Source organism: Coregonus lavaretus (genome assembly GCF_964263955.1).
Source record: "Coregonus lavaretus genome assembly, chromosome: 2".
Lineage (NCBI taxonomy): Eukaryota > Metazoa > Chordata > Actinopteri > Salmoniformes > Salmonidae > Coregonus > Coregonus lavaretus.
The window spans coordinates 40,900,813-40,908,359 of record NC_139989.1 but is presented as its reverse complement, the minus strand read 5'-3'; positions in this window follow the sequence as shown (position 1 = coordinate 40,908,359).

The window sequence follows — 7,547 nt, the reverse complement described above, 5'->3', positions numbered from 1 at the left end:
CACTGCCTACTGTACCAATTTCTCTGTATAAAAAGGGCCATAACTTTAAAACTAGCAGAGATCCCACTCTGGAACATTGATATGCCCGTAAAGTATATTATGTTCAACAATATATTTAAATATTTGCCAAATAAATAGTTGTATATTTTCTATATTCATGTTTAGATTTTTCAATATTCATAAATTAATGTAAGAAAAAATCCAAATAATAGCCATATTTCAGAGCAAGCAGTAAAGCTTCATATGACAATATTTGCTTTATGGAGTTGGTATTATACAGTTGAAGTCGGAAGTTTAAATACACTTAGGTTGGAGTCATTAAAACTTGTTTTTCAACCACTCCACAAATTTCTTGTTAACAAACTATAGTTTTGACAAGTCGGTTAGGACATCTACTTTGTGCATGACAAGTAATTTTTCCAACAATTGTTTACAGACAGATTATTTCATTTGTAATTCACTGTATCACAATTCCAGTGGGTCAGAAGTTTACATACACTAAGTTGACTGCCTTTAAACAGCTTGGAAAATTCCAGAAAATGATGTCATGGCTTTAGAAGCTGGAGGTGTACCTGTGGATGTATTTCAAGGCCTACCTTCAAACTCAGTGCCTCTTTGCTTGACATCATGGGAAAATCAAAAGAAATCAGCCAAGACCTCAGAAAAAATATTGTAGACCTCCACAAGTCTGGTTCATCCTTGGGAGCAATTTCCAAACGCCTGAAGGTATCACGTTCATCTGTACAAACAATAGTACGCAAGTATAAACACCATGGGACCATGCAGCCGTCATACCACTCAGGAAGGAGATGCGTCTCCTAGAGATCAAATCAAATCAAATTTTATTGGTCACATGCGCCGAATACAACAGGTGCAGACATTACAGTGAAATGCTTACTTACAGCCCTTAACCAACAGTGCATTTATTTTAAACAAAAAAAGTAAAAATAAAACAACGAAAAAAGTGTTGAGAAAAAAAAGAGCAGAAGTAAAATAAAGTGACAGTAGGGAGGCTATATATACAGGGGGGTACCGTTGCAGAGTCAATGTGCGGGGGCACCGGCTAGTTGAGGTCAATTGGATGAACGTACTTTGGTGAACGTACTTTGGTGCAAAAAGTGCAAATCAATCCCAGAACAACAGCAAAGGATCTTGTGAAGATGCTGGAGGAAACAGGTACAAAAGTATCTATATCCACAGTAAAACGAGTCCTATATCGACATAACCTGAAAGGCCGCTCAGCAAGGAAGATGCCACTGCTCCAAAACCGCCATAAAAAAGCCAGACTACGGTTTGCAACTGCACATGGGGACAAAGATCGTACTTTTGATGAAACAAAAATAGAACTGTTTGGCCATAATGACCATTGTTGTGTTTGGAGGATAAAGGGGGTACCTTGCAAGCCGAAGAACACCATCCCAACCGTGAAGCACGGGAGTGGCAGCATCATGCTGTGGGGGTGCTTTGCTGCAGGAGGGACTGGTGCACTTCACAAAATACATGGCTTCAAGAGGAAGGAAAATTATGTGGATATATTGAAGCAACATCTCAAGACATCAGTCAGGAAGTTAAAGCTTGGTCGCAAATGGGTCTTCCAAATGGACAATGACCCCAAGCATACTTCCAAAGTTGTGTCAAAATGGCTTAAGGACAACAAATTCAAGGTATTGGAGTGGCCATCACAAAGCCCTGACCTCAATCCTATAGAAAATGTGTGGGCAGAACTGAAAAAGCGTGTGCGATCAAGGAGGCCTACAAACTTGACTCAGTTACACCAGGAAGGCTACCCAAAACGTTTGACCCAAGTTAAACAATTTAAAGGCAATCATACCAAATACTAATTGAGTGTATGTGAACTTCTGACCCACTGGGAATGCGATGAAAGAAATAAAAGCTGAAATAAATCATTCTCTCTACTATTATTCTGACATTTCACATTCTTAAAATAAAGTGGTCATCCTAACTGACCTAAAACAGGGAATTTTTACTAGGATTAAATGTCAGGAATTGTGAAAAACTGAGTTTAAATGTATTTGGCTAAGGTGTATGTAATCTTCTGACTTCAACTGTATGTCAATTACGCCTTTAGATATAAATGTCAATAATCCATCCCCCAAAGGACCATTCTATAGATTAGATTTCCTGAAATTATGGTATTTTTTTGTACTGGTTAAATGAGAAATCACCCTTTAGTATACAGTGAGGTATGGTGGGACATCATGTTGCAGAATTTTAAAAAAGGCACACTACTCAAAGTCTCCTATATGGGGGACTTTGAGCGGATCTGGACCGGTTCCGACTGCCATTTTGATGTACAAAGCGCTCTATGAATGCTGTAGGGTCCCGTACCTGATAGTGCCAGAAAGCCCCATCTGTCTGCTCTCTGCTTCCACTCTCTTTTCAGACAAGACATTTGCATAGGGAGTGACTCGTCACATTTTCTGGCCTATCCAGTCAAAGAAATCGATTCAATCAGATCTGCTTTAGCCAACATCTGCAGAGCGGTTGTTTTGGCGGTGTCGGAGGCGGAACTGTGTTAGAGCTTTCAAATCCACAAGTGGCTCCCGGCATTATACCTAAAGCAGAAATTGCCATTGGCTACATTAACAGAAATCCCATGGGGCCTTGATTACATGTTTGAACTCTGGAATATGAGATGGAATCTGCACCTTCATAGAAATCCTCATTATTTAATGATTTTTCAATTTGAGTGTAATTATTTCTATATAGCCTACATTTTCTCATTCTGAACTTCTAATGTGAGTGGGGCGGGTGTGGCTTCATGACAATGATTGCAAGGGCAAATTCTCACCGATTTGACGCCGCCAATGCAGTTCCACCTCTGACACCGCCAAAACATCTGCTATACGGGTGTCTAAAAAATAATTATGTTTGAGTATGTCTATTTAAGCAGAAATAAAAATGTTGCCCTATCACAAAAAAATAAATAGATTTGCATACTTTTTAGCCAGTAGTTCTAATTAAGGTAAGACGTAATTCTGCTCATACACTGAACAAAAATACAGTGCATTCGGAAAGTATTCAGACTTCTTCCCCTTTTCCACATTTTGTTACATTACAGCTTTATTCTAAAATGGATGAAATGTAAAACAATCCTCAATCTACACACAATACCCCATAATGACAAATTGAAAACAGGTTTAAGAAAACAGGTCTAACCCTAACCCTCGAAATTGAGCTCAGGTGCATCCTGTTTCCATTGATCATCCTAGAGATGTTTCTACAACTTGATTGGAGTCCACCTGTGGTAAATTCAACTGACTGGACATGATTTGGAAAGGCACACACCTGTCTATACAAGGTTGACAGTGCATGTCAGAGCAAAAACCAAGCCATGAGGTCAAAGGAATTGTCCGTAGAGCTCCGAGACAGGATTGTTTTGAGGCACAGATCTGGGGAAGGGTACCAAAACATTTCTGCAGCGTTGAAGGTCCCCAAGAACACAGTGGCCTCCATCATTCTTAAATGGAAGAAGTTTGGAACCACCAAGACTCTTCCTAGAGCTGGCCACCCGGCCAAACTGAGCAATCGAGGGCCTTGGTCAGGGAGTTGACCTTCAGAGTTCCTCTGTGGAGATGGGAGAACCTTCCAGAAAGACAACCATATCTGCAGCACCACCAATTAATCCTTTATGGTAGTGGCCAGACGGAAGCCACTCCTCAGTAAAAGGCACATGACAGCCCGCTTGGAGTTTGCCAAAAGGCACCTAAAGGACTCTCAGACCACGAGAATCAAGATTCTCTGGTCTGATGAAACTAAGATTGAACTCTTTGGCATGAATGCCAAGCGTCACGTCTGGAGGAAACAAGGCACCATCCCTACGGTGAAGCATGGCGGTGGCAGCATCATGCTGTGGGGATGTTTTTCAGCGGCAGGGACTGGGAGACTAGTCAGGATCGAGGGAAAGATGAACGGAGCAAAGTACAGAGAGATCCTTGATGAAAACCTGCTCCAGAGCGCTCAGGACCTCAGACTGGGGTGAAGGTTTGCCTTCCAACAGGACAATGACCCTAAGCACACAGCCAAGACAACGCAGGAGTGGCTTCGGGACAAGTCTCTGAATGTCCTTGAGCGGCCCAGCCAGAGCCCGGACTTGAACCCGATCAAACATCTCTGGACAGACCTGAAAATAGCTGTGCAGCAACGCTCCCCATCCAACCTGACAGAGCTTGAGGGGATCTGCAGAGAAGAATGGGAGAAACTCCCCAAATACAGGTGTGCCAAGCTTGTAGCGTCATACCCAAGAAGATTCGAGGCTGTAATCGCTTCCAAAGTTGGTTCAACAAAGTACTGGATAAAGGGCCTGAATACTTATGTAAATGTGATATCAGTTTTGTATTTTGTATAAATTTGAGAAAAAAAATATACATTTAGCTTTGTCATTATGGGGTATTGCGTGTGTAGATTGATGAGAAATAAAATGATTTAATCCATTTTAAAATAAGGCTGTAACGTAACAAAATGTGGAAAAAGTCAAGGGGTCTGAATACTTTCCAAATGCACTGTATGAAAACAACATGTAAAGTGTTGGTCCCATGTTTCATGAGCTGAAATAAATAATCCCAGAAATTTTCCACATGCACAAAAAGCTTATTTCTCTCAAATTTGGTGCACAAATTAGTTTACATCCCTGTTAGTGAGCATTTCTCCTTTGCCCAGATAATCCATTAACCTGACAGGTGTGGCATATCAAGCTGATTAAACAGCATATCATTACACAGGTGCACCTTGTGCTGGGGACAATAAAAGGCCACTTTAAAACGTGCAGTTTTGTCACACATCACAATGCCACAGATGACTCAAGTTTTGAGAGAGCGTGCAAATGGCATGCTGACTGCAGGAATGTCCACCAGAGCTGTTGCCAGAGAATTGAATGTTCATGTCTCTACCATAAGCTGCCTCCAGTGTCGTTTTAGAGAATTTGGCAGTGCTCCCAACCGGCCTCACAACCGCAGACCACGTGTAAACACGCCAGCCCAGGACCTCCACATCCGGCTTCTTAACCTGTGGGATCGTCTGAGTGGGGGTGGGGGTGCTGAGGAGTATTTCTGTCTGTTATGAAGCCCTTTTGTGGGTAAAAACTCATTCTGATTGGCTGGGCCTGGCTCCCCAGTGGATGGGCCTGGATGCCAAGTGGGTGGGCCTAAAATCTTTGAAATTGTTGCGTTTATATTTTTGTTCATTATGCATATGAACTATAGAAAAAAATAAAATAAATATGCACATCCAACTTATCAGGTGCAGGACAGAAGAACATATCAAAGACAAAAGGAATGTCCACAACTCTGGTATGCTTCCATGGTGATTTAATCTGATGCACAATAAAGACAAAGTTTCAATCAGAGTGGGATCTTCGTCAGATTGACCGGAGTTGCGGACATTCCTTTTTTCTTGCATATATGACCTACACATCCAGCCCAAAGTGGGAGGTTTAAAAAATACTTACACTACGTCAAAGTTCCGGAACATCTCTTTAATAGTTTATTTTACACTAGTGCAAAATGTGACAAGCAACCAAATAAACCAGGATTCAGTAATAGACACTATAGTTACACTACATCTCAGTGATCACTTTATACACAACTCTACATTAGTTTCTGCTTTCCCAGTAAGGCAGCAATAATTGGCACATGAAGGTATGGAAAAAGTGATTACACTGCACTTAATTTCCCTAATTTAAAACGCAGTTCAAAATTATAGGGTAGATGGGTGTCCCACTATCACAATTTGCCACAAACAGAAACAAAAGATATATAATCTTTTCAAATGACAAAAAACCAACTTTAATATCATGAAATATCAAACTGATCTGCAGAAATCACTGAAAACACATTGTTAATACTACATATCTTATTTACAATATAGCAATTTAAACTTTGTCATTAAGCTAAACATAACAGCAGACATGTCTTAAAAATGAGAACCTTGAGACCAAATTACACTACATAATTTAACATTTAAACCAATCAAACTATTGTTATCTTCAGTGAATTGAACAATAATAGAAACATCAGAAACTATAAAAAGGTTCTACTCAAACTATTTACAATATTGCAGCTGTTTTTTTTTTAAGGTTAACATTGTAGAGCTCTGCTGAATTATACACTCAAATCCATGCTGAGAAAATTAATGAGAATACCACAACCCTCCACGGTGGTGGGAGCTGGCCTTATCCTCCAATTTTATGTGGCATGTTAGATACAAAGGATTTCAAAGCGCCAAAGTCTAGAGTTTGAAGTTCCTGCTCCATAGTCAGTTGTGTCTTTGAAAAAATAATTCAGTTCGTTGGGAGTCCCAACAGAGGACTGCTGAGCAAATACTTCAAACACGCAAATGCAAGAGATGGTCCTTGAAGTGTCAGAGCCAGCCATGACGGGCCCGATTCCTGGGTTCCCTCCTGAAGTCGTACATTAATCAGCTCCTATTTGAAACTCACATGAATCAGAGAGAGCGGAGTACATACTTCAGCGGCCAGAGAAGAGCTCAGTCACTGCTATGATCAGGGAAATGACAAAAAAAAATTGCATCACTTCCTGCCTTGTCTGAAACGGTTCAGCAGACACGCTATTTTCCCATAGCATCATGACCAGCGAGGCAGAAACAAAAATCATCTCATCACATAGGATTATTAAAATCTTAATTCTGTCCACTTCTTGATCTTACCTGCAGGAATTATTCATTAAAGTAACTGTCCAGTGAAAATCTCACTTTTAAAAGTTCATACTCTTAACTCGTACCCAAATAATGTTGTGGCGAAAGCATCAAATTGGAGAAAAACACTTCAAACTTGTATGTCAAACAGACCATTTAAAACATGCTTGCCATTTCCTCATAGAGGATGATGTCATCCTCCTGAGGAGGATGAGCTGGCCAATCAGCCATCTACTCGCATTCATATTTTTACCTCATCATTCTATTGTTGGGGTATGCCGACACCATTCCAACACAGAAAAACTGCATACCTAAAATTTTTTGGAAGGAAAACTATTTCAATAATTTTGTAATTAATTACAGTGGGGAGAACAAGTATTTGATACACTGCCAATTTTGCAGGTTTTCCTACTTACAAAGCATGTAGAGGTCTGTCATTTTTATGATAGGTACACTTAAACTGTGAGAGACGGAATCTAAAACAAAAATCCAGAAAATCACATTGTATGATTTTTAAGTAATTAATTTGCATGTTATTGCATGACATAAGTATTTGATACATCAGAAAAGCAGAACTTAATATTTGGTACAGAAATCTTTGTTTGCAATTACAGAGATCATACGTTTCCTGTAGGTCTTGACCAGGTTTGCACACACTGCAGCAGGGATTTTGGCCCACTCCTCCATACAGACCTTCTCCAGATCCTTCAGGTTTCGGGGCTGTCGCTGGGCAATACGGACTTCCAGCTCCCTCCAAAGATTTTCTATTGGGTTCAGGTCTGGAGACTGGCTACTGGCTAGGCCACTCCAGGACCTTGAGATGCTTCTTACGGAGCCACTCCTTAGTTGCCCTGGCTGTGTGTTTCGGGTCGTTG